The 19,287-nt window shown below is 37.7% G+C and overlaps 1 protein-coding gene and 1 non-coding gene across 2 annotated transcripts in view; both read left to right on the forward strand.

Annotated features, from left to right (window-relative positions):
- LANCL2 (LanC like glutathione S-transferase 2) overlaps positions 1-19,287 on the forward strand; it is a 65,092-nt gene that overhangs the window by 19,204 nt on the left and 26,601 nt on the right. The window lies entirely within an intron of this gene.
- On the forward strand, positions 15,700-15,806 carry LOC118522670 (U6 spliceosomal RNA). Its single transcript, XR_004910748.1, has one exon. It is a non-coding gene; the product is annotated as a U6 spliceosomal RNA (small nuclear RNA).

The following is a 19,287-nucleotide window of genomic DNA, read 5'->3' on the forward strand; positions in this document are numbered from 1 at the left end:
CCAAGATGTCCATCAACAGATGAATGGATAAAGAAGATGTGGTATATAAATACAATGGAATATTATGCAGCCATCAAAAGGAATAAGATCTTGCCATTTGCAACGACGTGGATGGAACTGGAGGGTATTATGCTGAGCGAAATAAGTCAAACAGAGAAAGACATGTATCATATGACCTCACTGATATGAGGAATTCTTAATCTCAGGAAACAAACTGAGGGTTGCTGGAGTGGGGGGTGGGGTGGGAGGGATGGGGTGACTGGGTGATGGACACTGGGGAGGGTATGTGTTCTGGTAAGCGCTGTGAATTGTGCAGGACTGTTGAATCTCAGATCTGTACCTCTGAAACAAATAATGCAATATATGTTAAGAAAGAAAAAAAGAAGAAGAAGAATGTAGCAGGAGGGGAAGAATGAAGGGGGGGAAATCGGAGGGGGAGAAGAACCATGAGAGACGATGGACTCTGAAAAACAAACTGAGGGTTCTAGAGGGGAGGGGGCTGGGAGGATGGGTTAGCCTCGTGATGGGTATTGAGGAGGGCACGTTCTGCATGGAGCACTGGGTGTTATGCACAAACAATGAATCATGGAACACTATATCTAAAACTAATGATGTAATGTATGGGGATTAACATAACAATAAAAAAATTAAAAAAAAGTAAAATAGGATTAAAACAGTTTGAAGTGACTTAAGTAAACGTCAGACGCAGAATCAGATACGGCAGGAATGTTGACATTATCAAAGCAGGAATTTTCAAATACTGTGATTAATAATGCTGAGGATTTTAGTGGAAAAGGAAACATGTAAGAATACATTAATAATGGAAGTAGAGAGATGGAAATTCTTTTTTTATTGTTTTTATTTAAATTCCAGTTAGTTAACATACAGTATAATATTAGTTTTGATATATAATATAGTGATCCAACATTTCCATACAACACCCAGTGCTCATCACAACCAGTGCACTCCTTAATCCCCATCACCTATGTAACCCAACACCCCCACCGACCTCCCTACTGATAACCATCACTTTGTTCCCTGTAGTTAAAAGTCTGTTTCTTTGTTTGCTTTGTTTTTTTGTTTTTGCTGAATTGCACATATGTGTGAAATCATATGGTATTTGTCTTTCTCTGACTTATTTTGCTTAACATAATACCCTCTAGCTCCATCCATGTCAGTGCAAGTGACAAGATCTCATTCCTTCTTATGGCTGAGTAACATTCCTTTGTATATATGTATACCACATCTTCTTTATTCATCAGTTGATGGACACTTGGGCTGTGTCCATATTTTGGCTATTATAGATAATACTGCTATAAACTTTGAGGTGCATGTATCCCTTTGAATTAGTATTTCTGTATCTTGTGGGTAAATACCTAGTAGTGCAATTGCTGGGTCGTAGGGTAGCTCTATTTTTTAACTTCTTAAGAAACCTACATACTGTTCTCCAGATTGGCTGTGCCAGTTTGCATTCCCACCAATAGTGCAAGAGGGTTGCCCTTTCTCCGCATCCTCACGAGCATCTGTTGTCTCTTGTGTTACTGATTTTATCCGTTCTGACAGGTGTGAGGTGGTATCTCATTATAGTTTTGATTTGCATTTGCCTGATGATGAGTGATGTTGAACATCTTTTCATGTGTTTGTTGGCCATCTGGATGTCTTCTTTGGAGAAATGTCTGTTCATGTTTCTGCTGGGATCTCTGTTCCTCCCCATCATCGTTATCAAAAATCTGCCCATGTTTTAATTGGATTGTTTGTCTTCTTGGTGTTGAGTTTTATAAATTCCTTATATATTTTGGATAGTAGCCCTTTATCACATATGTCATTTGAAAGTATCTTCTTCCATTCCATAGGCTGCATTTTAGTTTTGTTGATTGTTTCCTTTGCTGTGCAGAAGCTTTTTATTTTTATGTAGTCCCAGTAGTTAATTTTTGCTTTTGTCCTTGCTTCAGGAGACATACCTAGAAAGAAGTTGCTATGGCTGATGTCACACAACTTACTGCCTATATTCTCTTCTAGGATTCTTACGGTTTCAGCTCTCACATTAGGTCTTTCATCCATTTTGAATTTATTTTTGTGTATGATGTAAGAAAATGGTCTGGTTTTATTCTTTGGTGTGTTGCTATCCAGTTTTCCAAGCACCATTTGTTGAACGGTCTTTTTCCCATTGGACATTCTTCCCCGCTTTGTCAAGGATTAATTGACCATATAGCTGTGGGTTCATTTCTGGGTTTTCCATTCTGTTCCAATGATTGTGTGTCTGTTTTTGTGTCAGTATCATTCTGTTTTGATTACTACAGCTTTGTAATGTAAGTTGAATTGAGTTGTGATGCCTCCAGCTTTGCTTTTCTTTTTTAAGGTTACTTTGGCTATTCAGGGTCTTTTGTGATTCCATACAAATTTTAGGATTGTTTGTTTTAGCTCTGAAAAATACTGTTGTCATTTTGATAGAGATTGCATTAAATGTGTAGATTGCTTTGGGTAGTATAGACATTTTAACACTATTTGTTCTTCCAATCTATGAACATGAAATATCTTTCCATTTCTTTGTGTAATATTCACTTTCTTTCATCAGTGTTTTATAGTTTAAAGAGTACACATCTTTCACCTTTTTGATTAGGTTTATTCCTAGGTATCTTATGTTTGGTGTAAACTGTAAATGGGATTCATTCCTTAATTTCTCTTTCTGCTGCATCATTATTGGTGTGTAGAAATGCAACAGATTTCTGTACGTTTATTATGTATCCTACAACTTTACTGAATTCATGTATCAGTTCGAGTGATTTTTTGGTGGAGTCTTTTGGATTTTCTATATAAAGTATCATGTCATCTGGAAATAGTGAAAGTTTGACTTCTTCCTTGCCAATTTGGTTGCCTTTTATTTCTTTTTCTTGTCTAATTACCGTGGCTAGGATTTCCAGTACTGTTATAAATAACAGTGGTGAGAGTGGACGTCCTTGCCTTGTTCCTAACCATTAAGGAAACGCTCTCAGTTTTTCCCCATTGTGGATGATATTAGCTGTGGGTTTTCCATAGATGGGTTTTATTATCTTGAGGTATGTTCCCTCTAAAACTACTTTGCTGAGGGTTTTTATCATGAACGGACGTACTTTGTCAAATGCTTGTTCTGCAGAAGATCCAATGGTTCTTATCCTTTCTTTTATTAATGTGATGTATCATGCTGATTTATTTGTAAATATTCAACAACGCTTACAAGCCAGGAATAAATCCAGCTTGATGGTGGTGAATGGATTAGGTCAGATTGGATGAATCGGTGAATGGATTTTGTTGGATTAGGTCGGCTTGTATTTTATTGAGAATTTCTGTATCCATTCTCATCAGGGATGTTGGCCTATAGTTCTCTTTTTTAGTGGAATTCTTACCTGGTTTTGGTAGCAGGGTATTGCTAGCCTCACAGAATGAAGTTGGAAGTTCTTCCATTTCTATTTTTTGGAATAGTTTGAGAAGAATAAGTATTAACTCTTCTTTAAAATTTTGGTAAAATTCTCCTATGAAACCACCTGGTCCTAGACTTCTATTTGTTTGGAGATTTTTGGTTACTGATTCAATTTCTCTGCTGGTCTATTCATATTTTCTATTTCTTCCTGTTTCAGTTTTGGTAGTTAATATGTTTCTAGAAATTTATCCGTTTCTCCCAGGTTGTTCATTTTTTTGGCATATAGATTTCATAATAGTTTGTATTTCTGTGGTATTAGTTGTTATTTGTCCTCTCTCATTTCTGATTTTATTTATTTGGATCCTTTCTCTTTTCTTTTTGATAGGTTTGGCTAGGGGTTTATCAACTTTATTAATATTTTCAAAGAACTGTTGTTTTTTGTTGTTGGGGTTTAGTTTCTATGTCATTTATTTCTGCTCACATCTTTATTATTTCCTTTATTCTGCTGGCTTTAGGCTTCGTTTGTTGTTCTTTTTCTAGCTCCATCAGTTAGGTTATGTTGTTTCTTTGAGCTTTTTCTTCCTTCTTGAGGTAGACCTATATTGCTATACGCTTCTCTCTTAGGACAGCTTTTGCTGCATCTTAAAGGTTTTGGACTGTTATGTTTTAATTTTCATTTGATTCCATGTACTTCTTTGTTTTGTTTTGTTTTTTAAGATTTTATTTATTTATTGAGAGAGAGAGAAATAGTGAGAAAGAGCGCAAGTGGGGGTGGGGGTGGGGAGAGGGAGAAGCAGTCTTTCCACTGAACAGGGAGCCTGATGCGGGGCTCGATCCCAGGACCCTGGGATCATGACCTGAGCTGAAGGTGGACACTTAACCGACTGAGCCACCCAGGCGCCCCCCATGTACTTCTTTGATTTCCTGGTTCACTCATTCATTGCTTAGTAGCATGTTGTTTAACCTCTGTGTATTTATGGTCATTCAAGATTTTTTCTTCTTGTTCACTTCTAGTGTCATAGTGTTGTGGTCAGAAAAGGGGCATGGTATGACTTCAGTCTTTTTGTGTTTGTTGAAGCCTGTTGTGTGATCTAATACGTGAAAAATTGTTTTATATATTTGGGTGCTCCCATGTTGGGTGTATAAATATTTACAATTATTATATCTTCTTATTGGATTATCCCCTTTATGATTATATAGTCCCCTTCTTTTTTTTTTTCCAATTTCAATCTTAGTGAACATACAGTGCAATATTGGTTTATGGAGTAGAATTCACTGATTCAGTCACTTTCATACAACAACCAGTGATCATCACAACAATTGCCTTCTTTAATCTCCATCACCCGTCTAGCCCATCCTGCCCTCGTTCCTCCATCAACCCTCAGTTTGTTCTCTATTGTTAAGAGTCATTTATGACTTGTTTCGCTCTCACCTTTTTTTCTTACCCTGTCCCATATGTTTATGTTTTCTTACTTGAATTCCATATATGAGTGAGATCATATGGTATTTGTCTTTCTCTGACCTATTTCACGTAGAATAATACACTGTAGCTCCATCCACATTGTTGCAAATGACAAGATTTCGTTCTTTTTGATGGCTGAATAATATTTTTTTCCATTTTACATATAACTCACATCTTCTTTATCCATTCATCACATGATGGACATTTGGGCTCTTTCCATAGTTTGGCTATTGTTGATAATGCTGCCATAAATATTGGGGTGCATGTGCCCTTTCGATTCTGTATTTTTGTATCCTTTGGGTAAATACCTAGTAGTACAATTACTGCCTCCTAGGGGTACTTCTATTTTTAACTTTTGAGGAACCTCCAAACTGTTCAGATTGGCTGTGCCAGTTTGCATTCCCACCAACAGTGCAAGAGGGTTCCCCTTTCTCCGCATTCTCACCAACATTTGTTGTTTCCTGTATGGTTAATTTTAGTCATTCTGACAGGTGTGAGGTAGTTTTGATTTGTAGTTCCCTGATGATGAGCAATGTTGAGCATCTTTTCATATGTCTGTAAGCCATCTGGATGTCTTCTTTGGGAAAGTGTCTGTTCATGTCTTCTGCCCATTTCTTTTTCTTTTTCTTTCTTTTCTTTTCTTCTTTCCTTTTTTTTTATTTAGAGAGAGAGCAGGAGCAGGAGGGGCAGAGGGAGAGAGAATCCGAAGCAGAATCCAAGCTGAACACAGAGCCTGAAGCGGGGCTTGATCTCACAACCCTGAGACCACAACCTGAGCCAAAACTGAAAGTTGGACACTTAAGTGAATGTGCCACCCAGGCACCCTGTCTTCTCCCTATTTCTTAACTGGAATATTTGTTTTTTGGGTGTTGAGTTTGATAAGCTCTTTATAGATTTTGGATACTAATGCTTTATCAGATATATTATTTGCAAATATCTTCTCCCATTCCGCCAGCTGCCTTTTAATTTTGTTGATTGTTTCCTTTGCTGTGCAGAAGGTTATATCTTGATGAATCCTATTATTCATTTTTGCTTTTGTTTCCCTTGCCTCTGGCAACGTGTCTAATAAGTTGCTATGGCTGAGCTCAAAGAGGTTTCTGCCTGTGCTTTCCTCTAGGTTTTTGATGATTTCCTGTCTCACATTTAGGTGTTCCATCCATTTTTAATTTATTTTTGTGTATGGTGTAAGAAAGTGGTCCAGTTTTGTTCCTCTGAATGTGACTGTCCAGTTTTCCCAACACCATTTGTTGAACAGAATTTTTCCCATTGGATCTTCTTTCCTGCTTTGGCAAAGATTAGTTGACCGTATAGCTGTGGGTTCATTTCTGGTTTCTCTATTCTGTCCCATTGATCTATGTGTCTGATTTTGTGCCAGTACCATATTGTCTTCATGATTGCAGCTTTGTAAAATAGCTTGAAATCTGGAATAAGTGATACCTCCAGTTTTGTTTTTCTTTATCAGAATTGCTTTGGCTCTTTGGGGTCTTTTCTGGTTCCATACATATTTTAATATTGCTTATTCTAGCTCTGTGAAAAATGCTGGTGCTATGTAGATTGCTTTGGGTAGCATAGACATTTTAACAGTGTTTGTTCTTCCAGTCCCTGAGCATGGAAAGCTTTCCATTTCTTTGTATCCTTTTCAATTTATTTCATAAGTGATCTATAGTTTTCAGAATACAAATTTTTTATCACTTTACTTAGGTTTATTCCTAGGTATCTTATTTGGGGGGGCGGGCAATTACACATGGGATCGATTCCCTGATTTCTTTTTCTGCTGCTTTGATATTGGTGTATAGAAATGCAATAGATTTGTGCACATTGATTTTATATTCTGCAATATTGATGAATGCACGTATTAGTTCTAGCGATTTTTTGGTGGAGTCTTTCAGATTTTCTTTTTCTTTTTTTTTTAAGACTTTATTTATTTGAGAGAGAGAGAGAGAGCAAGTCTGTGCACAGAGTGAGAGGGAGAAGCAGACTCTCCGCTGAGCAGGGAGCCCGACATGGGGCTCAATCCCAGGACTCCAGGATCATGACCCGAGCTGAAGGCAGACACTTAACCAACTGAGCCACCCAGGTTCCCCATCTTTTGGATTTTCTACATAGATTTTCTCTATGTCATCTGCAAAGAGTGAAAATTAGACTTTTTCCTTGCAATTTGGATGCTTTTTATTTTTGTTTTCTGATTGCTGAGGCTTAGATTGCCAGTCCTATGTTGTAATAATAATAATGGGGACAGTGGAAATCCCTCTCTTATTCCTGACAGTAGGGGAAAAGCTGTCAGTTTTTCCCCATTGAGGATAATATTAGCTGTGGGTCTTTCATATATGGCCTTTATGATGGTGGGGTATGTTCCATCTATCCCTACTTTGTTGAGGATTTTTATCCAGAATGGATGCTGCATTTTGTCAAATGCTTCTTCTGCATCTATTGACAGGATCACATGGTTCTCATCCTTTTATTAATGAGGTGTATCGTGTTGACTGATTTGCGAATATTGAACCACCTCTGCAGCCCAGGAATAAATCCCACTTGATCTTGGTGAATAATTCTTTTAATGTACTGTTGGATTTGATTTGCTAGTATCTTGTTGAGAATTTCTGTATCCATGTTCATCAGGAATACTGGTCTGTAATTCTTTTTAGTGTCTTTGTCTGGTTTTGGGATCAAGGTAGTGCTGGCTTCATAGAATGAATGGAACTTTTCTTTCCATTTCTGTTTTTAGGAACAGTTTGAGTATTCACATTTAAATGTTTGGTAGAATTTCCCTGGGAATCTGTCTGGCCCAAGACTTTTGTGTGTTGGGAGATTTTTGATGACTGATTCAGTTTCTTTGCTGGTTATTGGTCCGTTCAAATTTTCTATTTCTTCCTGTTTTAGATTTGGTAGTTTGTAGGTTTCTAGTACTTTGTCCATTTCTTCCAGGTTGCCTAGTTTGTTGGCATATGATTTTTCATAGTATTCTCTTATAGTTGTTTGTACTTCTGTGTTGTTAGTTATGATCTCTCTGCTTTCATTCATGATTTTATGTATTTGGGTCCTTTCTCTTTTCTTTCTGATAAGTCTGGCTAGGGGTTTATCAATTTTATTAACTCTCTCGAGGAACCAGCTCTTAGTTTTGTTAAATTGTTCTACTGATTTTTTTTTGTTGTTGTTTCTGTATCATTTATTTCTGCACTCATGTTTATTATTTCCCTTCTTCTGCTGGCTTTAGGCTTTATTTGCTATTCCTTTTCTAGTTCCTTTAAGTGTAAGGTTTTTTTGTGTATATTTGAGACTTTTCTTGCTTCTTGAGGTATGCCTGTATTGCAATATACTTCTCTCTTAGTCTTTGCTGCGTCCCAAAGGTTTTTGAATGTTGTCTTTTTATTTTCATTTGCTTCCATATATATTTTTTTATTCTTTCTTTAATATCCTGGTTAAGCCATTCATTTTTTACTGGGATGTTCTTTAACCTCCATGTATTTGTGGTCTTTCCAATTTTTTTCTTGTGATTGACTTCCAGTTTCATAGCATTGTGGTCTGAAAATATGCATGATATGATCTCAATCTTTTTGTACTTGTTGAGGGTTGATTTGTGACCCTGTATATGATCTATTCTGGAGAATGTTCCATGTAAACTCAAAGAATATGTATTCTGCTGCTTTAGGATGAAATGTTCTGAAAATATCTATTAAGTTCATCTGATCCAGCGTGTTATTCAAAGCCATTGTTTCTTTGTTGATTTTCTGCTTAGATGAGGTGTCCATTGCTGTAAGTGGGGTGTTAAAAGTCTCCTTCTTTTATTGTATTGTTATCAATGAGTTTCTTTATGTTTATTATTAATTGTTTTACATATTTGGGTGTTCCAAGTTGGGGGCATAAATATTTATAATTGTTAGATCTTCTTGATGGATATAGATCCCTTCATTATGATATAGTGCCCTTCATCTCTTGTTACAGTTTTTATTTTAAAGTCGATTTTGTCTGATATAAGTGTGGCTACTCCCAGCTTTCTTTTGATGCCCATTAGCATGATACATGGTTTTTCATTTCTCACTTTCCATCTGCAGGTGTCTTTAGGTCTAAAATGAGTCTCTTGTAGGCAGCTTATAGATAGATCTTGTTTTTTTTTAATCCATTCCCACACCCTATGTCTTTTGATTGGAGCATTTATAGTCCATTTACATTCAGAGTGATTATTGAAAGATGAATTTAGTGCCATTTTTTTTACCTATGGAGTTGGTGTTTCTGGTGATGTTCTCTGGTCCTTTCTAGTCTTTGTTGCTTTTGGTCTCCCCCGCCCCCCCACCCTCAAAAGATTCCCCTGTAATATTTCTTTCAGAGCTGGTTTAGTCGTCACGAACTCCTTTAGTTTTTGTTTTTCTGGGAAAGTCTTTGTCTCTCCTATTCTGAATGACAGTCTTGCTGCATAAAGAATTCTTGGGTGCAGGTTTTTTCCTTCAGCACGTTGTATATTTCCTTCCAATGCTTTCTGGCCTGCCAGGTTTCAGTGGACAGATCTGCTGTGAACCTGATGTGTCTTCCCTTTTAGGTTAAGAACTTTTTTTCCCTTGCTGCTTTCAGGACTCTTTCCTTGTTTGTGTATTTTGTGATTTTCACTGTGATATGGCTCGGCGATGGTCAGCTTCTGTTGAATTTCATGGGTGTTTTCTGTGCTTCCTGGATTTTGATGTCTGTGTCCTTCCCCAGATTAGGGAAGTTTCAGCTATCATTTGTTTGAATAAACCATCTGCCCCTTTTTCTCTCTCTTCATCTTCTGGGACTCCTATGATACGAATATTATTATATTTTTGTAAGTTGCTGAGTTCCCTAAGTCTGTCTTTGTGGTCCATTACCTTTCTTTCCCTCTTTTTTTTTTCAGATTCATTGTTTTTGATAGTTTTATCTTCAGTATCACTAATTTGCTCCTCTGCTTCATCCATCCTTGTTTTTATGACTTCCATTTGGGATTGTGTCTTGGTTGTAGCATTTTTAATTTTGGCCTGACTAGATTTTAGTTTTTTTTTTAATCTATGCAGTAAGTGATTGTCTGGTGTCTTCTATGCTTTTTTTCAAGCCCGGCTAGTCTCCTAATAATCATTGCTTTAAATTCTAGTTCAGACACATTGTATCTGTATTGATTAAATCTCTGTCCATGAGTTGTACTTCCTTTCTTTTGGGGTGAATTTCTCCATCTCATCATTTTGGTCTAGAAAAGAAGAAAGAAAGGGAAAAAAACCATAAAAGATAAAGAAAAATATAACAGAACAGAAACAAAGCAACTAGATCCTGGGTGTTTTGGTCTGCTTGTTAAAAAGATCTAGATCCCAACATAAAATAAATAATATAATATAAAAGTAAACAAAAAATAAAAAATATATGCATAAAGTATATCCATATAAGTAAATTTAAAATTAATATTAAAAACGAAGGAATCAAAAAATAAGAAAATAATTGGAAAATAATAATAAAATAAGTAATAAAAGTAAAAAGGCAGTTCGATCCTATTTACCCCTAGAGCTCAAGCTTTGCAGCACTCTATGATCAGGAAGCTTAGTGCTAGCAAGTTGTTCATGCTGGTCTTCTGGAGGAGATCTCAGGCTGACTTGTTTCAGTGGAAATGCACTTCCAGGGCACAGGGGTGCAGGGCTTGGTGTAAACAGCTCCGGCCTTCACTAGGTGGTGCTGTTTTCCTCCCTGAAGGCTTTCAGCACTGATGGGTAGGATGAATATGGCAGTATCCCACTATCTAGCCTGGGAGGTGAAAGTTCATGCCCACACTCTTCAGTGAGCCCTCACAGAAGAACAGTCAATCACTCTTGTGTCCCCTGTTTTCATCAGAACCCTACATTCACCTTGCCTGTGTCTGAGGTTTTTTATCTCAGGTGCAAAACTGAGTTTCAAAACTCCAAATTTTATCAACTTCTCTAGCGCGGATCCATACTGTTCCTCCAGGGGAGGGTCTCACCATGCTTTTGCCATTTGCTGGGCCATGCCAGGAAAGTGGTCACACAACCACCCAGCCTTTCTAAATTTATGTCCAAACAGAGCAGAAGGCCGGCACCAACACTCGCTGTTCTCAGCTGGCTTCCATACTCCAGTGCCTGGGAACAGTGCAGCACTTAGGCGCCACCCATTCTTGCAAACCAAGGGATCCTCGGACCACGGTGTCACACCTGGGATTCTGCCCCACTTCACACCTGAGCACCTTTAAGCCTGGCATGTTCCCCACTGTAGCAGACTTCTAAAAGTTCAGATTTTGCTTATAATACTTTGTGGTAACTTCTGTAAGTAAGCTTCCTCCCTGCCACTGTATCCATAGCTGTATCTCTCCCAATTCAACTCTCCGCACCTCCTAACTTCCAAAAGAGGTCACTTTTCTACTTGTAGACTTGCAGTTTTTGTTCTCTCAGACTTCTGACTGATTTCTTGGGTGTTCAGAATGATTTGATAAATATCTAGCTGTGTTTGAGGGACGACACAAGCTTAGGGTCCCCCTAATCCTTTGCCACCTTAAGTCCTACCCTATAGTGTCCTTCTTTGTCTCTTATTACAGTCTTTGGTTTAAAATCTAGTTTGTCTGATATAAGTATTGCTAACTCTGGCATTCTTTTGTCATCTGTTTGCATTATAAATATTTCTCCGTCCCTTCACTTTCTGTCCCTTCACTTTCAATGTCCGTGTGACTTTAGGTCTAAAGTGAGTCTTTTCAATTATCATATGGTTTTACTTATGTGTGGAATATAAGAATTAGTGCAGAGGATCATAGGGGAAGGGAGGGAAAACTGAATGGGAAGAAATCAGAGAGGGAGACAAACCATGAGAGACTCTGGACTCCAGGAAACAAACTGAGGGTTGTGGAAAGGGAGGTTGGGGGGGGGGATGGGGTAACTGGGGGACGGGCATTAAGGAGGGCACATGATGTGATGAGCACTGGGTGTTACACACAGGTAATGAATCATTGAACACTACATCAACAGCTAATGATGTACTATGTGTTGGCCACTTGAATTTAAATGAAATAAAGTTAGTCTTTTGTAGGCAGCATATGATGAGTCTTTTTTTTTTTTTAATGCATTCTGTTACTCTTTGTCTGTGGATTGGAGCATTTAGTCCATTTACAAATATTCAGAATAATTATTGATAGATAATGTATTTAGTGCTATTTTATTACTTGTTTTGTCATTCTTTCTAGAGATTTTTTTTCTGATGTTTTCTTGTCTTTTTCAATTTTGGTCTCTCCTTTCCACTCAAAGAGTCCCCTTTAATGTTTCTTGCAGGGCTGGTTTAGTGGTTTTAGTTTTTGTTTGTCTGGAAAACTCTATCACTCCTCCTAGTCTGAATGATAGCTTTGCTGGATAGAGTATTCCTGGCTGCATACTTTTCCCATTCAGCATGTTGAATATATCATTCCACTCCCATCTGGCTTGCCATGTTTCTGTTGAAAAAAAATCTCCTGCTAGCCTTATGGGGTTTCCCTTGTAAGTTAAAGACTTTTTTTGTCTTGCTGCTTTTAAGATTTTTTTCTTTATCAATATGTTTTGCAAATATAATTACAGTATGTCTTGGTATTGACCGTCTTTTGTTGATTTTGCTCAGGGTTCTCTGTGCCTCCTGTATCTGGCTTTCTGTTTTCTACCCCAATTTAGGGACGTTTTCAGCTATTATTTCTTCAAATAAATTTTCTTCCCCCTTTTCTCTCTCTTCTTCTTCTGGGACTCCTATAATAAAGATATTACTACATTTGATGGAGTTACTGAGTTCCCTAAATCTATTCTCATGTTGCATAATTCTCCTTTTTCTCTTTCATTCAGCTTCATTTCTTTCCATTACATTGTCTTCGGGGTCATTAGTTTGTTCCTCTACTTCTTTCAGCCTGCTGTTTATTTCTCAGTTGTGTTTCTGATCTCTTTTATTGCACTCTTCATCTCTGATTGATTCTTTTTTAACTTTTATCTCTATGGTAAGGATCTCACTGATGTCTTTTGTGCTTTGCCCCAAGCCCAGTAAGTATCCTTATGATCATTGCTTTATATGCTCCATCAGGCATGTTACTTATGTCTGTTTCACTTAGATCTCTGGTCATGGCCTTATCTTGTTCATTTGTGACAAATTCTTCTGTCTTCGCATTTTGTCTAAATCTCTGCCTTCTTCTGTGTGTTAGAAAAGCCAGTTATGTTTCATGTTCCTAAATGTAATGGCCTTATGAAAAGTGTTCATGCAGTGCCCAAGGCCTGGCGCTTCAGGGAGTGTCTCTGGTGTGTGCTGCTTGCACTGTACTGATGTTTTTGGCTTCTCTGTCCTTCAGACCAGTTGTTTGCAGAGGCTGTCCTTGCCTGCTGTGGGCAGTGTTTGGTGCCTGGCCTGAATGTGGCAAGTTTTAACTAGGTGTGCTCTTCTGCTTTTGAAATGAGACCTGTCACCACCTCCACTGCAACTGAGGCCCTGTGGAACTCCCTATTTGGGAGACGTGATGTGGGCATGAGTTTGTGCTGGTCTTTGGAGGAAGGACCCTCTGCACTGGGACTGAAGGAAGTGTGACTGGAAGGCAGTCTCACCAGAGCACAGAGGGGTAGGGCTTCTTGGTGCAAAAAGTTAGGCAGCCAGTGTTTGCACTGCACTGCTTCCTGCAGGTGACTCTCTTTATGCTTCGGGTCAGGAGAGAGAAATGGCGCCAGCTAGCTCCTTTGTTCCTGGAGAGGCATCCACTTAAATACAGCTCTTCAGGGACATGTTCCAAGAAGAGCAAATAATGTCTCCACTGTGTGCCCCAGACACTCTTCAGATCCCTGTTTCCATGCTATCTGTCCCTCAGGTTGTTTGCTTGCCTTACTTCCAGGATTTGGACAGTGCCCTCTGGGCTCTATTGCAGCCAAGTCTGCTGACCTTTAAAACAACAGGTTTTAAGCCCCACTGGTTGCAAGAACTTAACGAAATTTAGCCCCTTTCATTTGCCAAGTCAGTGGCTTTGGGGAAATGTTTTTTGTGCGTCCCCCTGTGTGCTCCTCTCTCTTGCCCTTCTCTACCACCTCTGCTCCCTCCCTCCCACAACACTCGTGATCCTTTTCTCCCCTAAACCATGTCTCTGCACTTCCTACCTCTTCAATGTGGCCTCTTTTCTTCTCTTAGTTTTGGAGTTTGTTCCTTCAGTCTTCAGGTTGATTTCTGATGTATTCAGGATGATTCAATAGTTACCTAGTTGTATTTTTCAGATGAGGCAAGTCTAGGGTCTGCCTACTCCAATGTCATCTTTGAAACCCCAGGAGAGATGGAAATTCTAAGAAAGAATAAAACAGAAATGCTTAGAAATCAAATGTACTATAACAGAAATGAAGAATTCCTTTGATAGGTTTATTATAGACAAAACACAATTAAGGAAAGAATTAGTGACCTTGAGAATGACATAAAAACTTCCAAAACTGAAAATGAAATTGAAAAAAAGTCTAAAAAATACCCAGTAGAGAATATTCAGGTACTGTGGGACAATGACAAAAGGCATAACATATATGAAATGGGAATATCAGAAGGAGAAGGAACAGAGAAAAAAACAGGAGCAATATTTAAAGCAATAGTGACTGACAATTTCTAGAAATTAACATCAGACACCAAACCATAAATCCAGGAAGCTCAGAGAACACCAAATAGGATAGATGCCCTCCAACCAAAAAAAACCTCCACAGGTAGACCAAAAATAAAAAACTTCATGTAGGCATATTATACTCAAACTTCATAAAACCATAAATAAATAATCTTGAAAGACAGAAGGAAAAAAAATGTCCTACTTTATAGCAGAGCAAAAATAAGAATTACACCAGACTTCTTTTCAGCAACCATATAAGCAAGATGAGGGTGGAGTGAAGTATTTAAAATACTGAGAGGAAAGAATCAGGGTCCTAGAATTCTGTAACCTGCTCAGTTAGCCTTAAAAAGTTAGTGAGAAATAAAAACCTCAAACAAAAATTAAGGGAATTTATTGCCAGTAGACCTACCTGCAAGAATGTTGAAACAAGTTATTTTGAGAAGGAAAATGATATAGGTCAGGAACTTGGATCTACATAAAGAAAAGAACATCAGAGAATGAATAGGTGAAAGTGGAATAATAATTTTTATTTTTTTATTCTTAATTACTCTACTGGGTCAAACTATATGTTCAAAATAACATTTGTGTAAAATATTTGTTCAAAATAATAACATTATTCAATCATGCATGTTTATATGATACTTATATATGCTTAAATGTGTGTAATACATATAAGTAAATTGAATGACATCAAGATACAAGGGACGAGAGGGAGGAATTAGGAATATTTTGTTATTATGAGGTGCTGGCTCTATCCTTGAAATGATACAGTGTGATATGAGAGTGGAGTGGGATTAAATAAGAAAAATCACATCATCTTATCAATAAATGCAGAAAAACATTTGACAAAATCTACCACCTATTCTTGACAGAAAATCTCTGGAAACTTAGGAATAGTTCTTCTGTTTAGTGAAGAACATCCACAAAAGAGCCTAAAACTAACATCATATTTAATGATAAGACACTTGAAGCTTTCCTGCTAAGGTCAGCAACAAGACAAGAAGGTTCTCTCTCACAACCGCTTTCATCATTGTACCAGAAGTTCTAACTAATGCAATAAGACTGTAGAAGGAAATAAAAAGGTATACAAATTGGGAAGGAAGAAATAAAACTGTCTTTGCAGATGACATGATCATTCTATGTAGAAAATCAGAAATAACAAAAAATCAAGCAGTTACTGCAAGGTTACAGGATATGAGGTTAATATAGAGAAGTGAGTCACTTTCCTATGTAACTGCAATGAGTAAGTGGAATTTGAAATTAAAAACAGTGCCATTTGTGATCATTTCGGCAGCACATATGCTAAAGTTGGAACGATACAGAGAAGATTAGCATGGCCCCTGCACAGGGATGACATACACATTCATGAAGCAGTCCATTAAAAAAAAAAACATAGTACCATTCATATTAGTCGTCCACCCCAAATGAAATGGTTAGGTATAAATGTAACAAAATATGTACAAAGTTTGTGTGAGGTAAACTACAAAATGCACAACATATCTAAAAGGCCCTCACCAAAAAAGATAATACAGATGTGAAGTAAGTATATGAAAAGATGTTCAACATCGTATGTTATTAGGGAATTGACAAACTCCAAAACACTGACAATACCAATTCCTGATGACAATGTGCAGCACAGAGCTTTCACTTATTGCTAGTATATATTTATATTCTTTTTTTTTTATTCTAAAGAATTTTGAGATAAGCAGAAGAGTATGCAATGAGACTGAATGGGGACGTTAAAGAGTAACATAAAGTTGCTCTCTGGCCCTTTACAAAAAAGGGGGGTGGGGGTGGCCAACCCTGTAGTAGAGGACCATAGCCAAGGTATGATTGAGGGAACGTAGGCATAAGCTTGTAGTGACATTAATTACTTTTAATTATATAATTAAGATCCAAACAGAAGTTTGCAGATAGGGGAAGAAGGTACAGAAACATTATAAATGAGGTGGAGAAACCATTGAAACAGGAAATTTTAGAAGCCACACTCCTTTTCACTGTGTATAAATTTATTTCACAATGTAAATGAAATGGATAATTCTCTGTGAATACATAATCTACCAAACCTCACCCCAGGAGAGATGTAACATCTAAATAGACAAACTTCCAAATAAAAACTTGAGAATGTTGTTCAAGATCTACCCCCAAAATTTCACTGGGAAATTTTACCAAACCTTGAAAGAACAGGAAATCCAAGGAGAATAGCATCAGCAAATTGGTGGAATAGGAGTTTTCTACCATCTTTCCCCCAAAGAACACTGATTGTGGCAATCACGCACAGGTGAGAGTACCTTTGTGGGACCCAGGAATCCAGTAGAGAACTTCCAAGCACACCACTGTGAGGACAAAAAAATCTTGAGATTGGGAACACTGAAGAGAGTAAGCAGAACAGTTTCACTTTTCCTATGTCACCCCATCTCCAAGGTGGCACAGCTCAGTGCAAAAAGACGAACTCAGCCTGCAGTTTCTCCCACAGGGGAAAGTGAGAGCATGTGAGTGAGTTTCCTATTTCCCCAGCTACAAAGGATGCTGTCAAAGACACTCACTTCTCTCTCACTCTTTCAGAATACAGGGGTGATCTACATGACTGAGGGGCAGGGAGACTGGGAGCATAACAGCCAGTGTTCAGAACGCAACAAGGAACACAGATCTTACTAATCACACACTCCATTAGGAAGCCTGGCCACTAGCTGATGGGAATACTTGGCCTGTGAATCCCCCCATCTGACCCAGGGGCATCTCTGACATTTCTTTTTTTTTTTTTTTTAAAGGTTTTATTTATTTATTTGAGAGAGAGAGAGAATGAGAGACAGAGAGCATGAGAGGGAGGAGGGTCAGAGGGAGAAGCAGACTCCCTGCCGAGCAGGGAGCCCGATGCGGGACTCGATCCCAGGACTCCAGGATCACGACCTGAGCCGAAGGCAGTCGCTTAACCAACTGAGCCACCCAGGCGCCCCCATCTCTGACATTTCATTCTCCTTACCCACATGGTGCTCCACCCTATACCTGCAGAGTACAAGTCTTTGTGGACAGTTAGAATAAGTAGAAAGCCAGCTCAACCCTGTAGAAGTGAAAGAGAACATACAAACTTGGGCATTTAGCACTGCTGTAGGGAAAGCAAACAGGAGACTCATAGCATGTAGCCTGGCTTTGTGGAATTAGGAGAAGGCATACAATCATAAGAATTCACTCCTAAGAGGGGACAAGAAATTTGGAGTAGGCATATTCATAGAAAAGGTATGATAAAGCCTCAGAATCCCTAGCAGGGCTGACAGAAGGCATTTTTTTCCCCCCGAAGGCAGTTAGTAAAGACTGGAAGAGGTGAGTAGTTCTTCAAATGCTAAGACGACAATGTAAGGCTTAAAGAAACATGAAAAATCAAAGAAATAATACCAGTAAAGGAACAAAATAATTTTCTAGTAACTACTCCAAAAGAAATGGAGATCTACAATTTGCTTGAGAAAGAATTCAAATTAGTTGTTTTGAAGAAGTGAGCTTCCAGAAAACACAGAAAGACACCTCAGTGAAATCAGGAAAACAATATGTAAAACAAGAAGTTTAACAGAGAGATGGAAATCATAAGAACAAAAAAAAGAACCAAAGAGGAATTGGGGAGCTGAAGAATACAATGAATGAAATGAAAATAATGCAATAGAAAGCATCAGCAGTAGAAAGAAACAGAACAAAAGACTCTGTGAACTTGAAGACACGTAATTTATAATTATAAAGTCAGAGGAGAAAAAAGTAAAAAGAATGAAGAAAAAGTGAAGAAAGCCTATGTGAATTATGGGATATCATCAAGTGAAACAATACATATGCATTAGAGGAGTCACAGGACAAAGAGGGAGAAAAGGACAGAAAGCTTATTTAAAGAAATAATGGCTGACAGTTTTCCAAATCTGGGGAGAGAAATGAGCATCAAAGTTCATGAAGCCTATAATTCCCCATATATTTTCAACCCAAAGAGTACTTCACTGAGACACATAATAAAGTGTCTAAAATCAAAGACATGGATAATTTTATAATTTTGAAAGCAGCAAGAGACAAAAAACTCCTATGTCAAAGGAACACCCATCAACCTATCAGTGGATTTCTCAGGAAAACCTTATAGGCTGGGAGGAGAGTAGGTTGATATATTCAGTCCTTAAAGGAAAAAAATACCAAGTAAAAATACTATACCCAGCAAAGCTGTCCTTCCAAAATGAAGGAGAGACAAAGACTTCCACAGACAAACAAAAGCTGAGGGAGTTCATTACCACAAGACCTGCCTTCCAGGAAATGCTGAAATTAGTTCTTTACGCTGAAATGAAAGGATGCAAATGTGAAAATATAAAACACTGATAAAGCAAGTGTATAGTCAAATTCAGGCACTGTAATAATGTAGATCACTTTACCACAAAAGTTAAAGGACAAAAATATTAATAATAACTATAGCTATGACATTTTTAAATGGATATACAATATAGAATATGTAAATTGTGACATTAGAAACAAAATGTTGAAGGGAGTAGAGTTTTTGTATGAGGTCAGAGTTAACTTACCAGCTTAAAATAGAATGTTATATGTTATATAAACCACAAGGGAAAAACTTACAGTAGTATTCAAGCAATTTTTAAAAAGGAACCAAAGTGTACCAATACAGAAAATCATCAGATTACAAGGGAAGACAGCAAAAGAGGAAGAAAGAAAATATAAAACAGCCAGAATATGAATAAGATGACATGTGTAAGACCTTACATATTAGTAAGTACTTTAAATTTAAATGGATTATCAAACCAAAAGAAATACAGTGATTGAATGGATAAAAAAACAAGACCTAACTATATGCTGCTTACAAGAGACTCATGTCAGCTTTAATGGACTGCT

The sequence above is a fragment of the Halichoerus grypus genome, chromosome 12 (genome assembly GCF_964656455.1).
Source record: "Halichoerus grypus chromosome 12, mHalGry1.hap1.1, whole genome shotgun sequence".
In the NCBI taxonomy this organism is placed as follows: Eukaryota; Metazoa; Chordata; class Mammalia; order Carnivora; family Phocidae; genus Halichoerus; species Halichoerus grypus.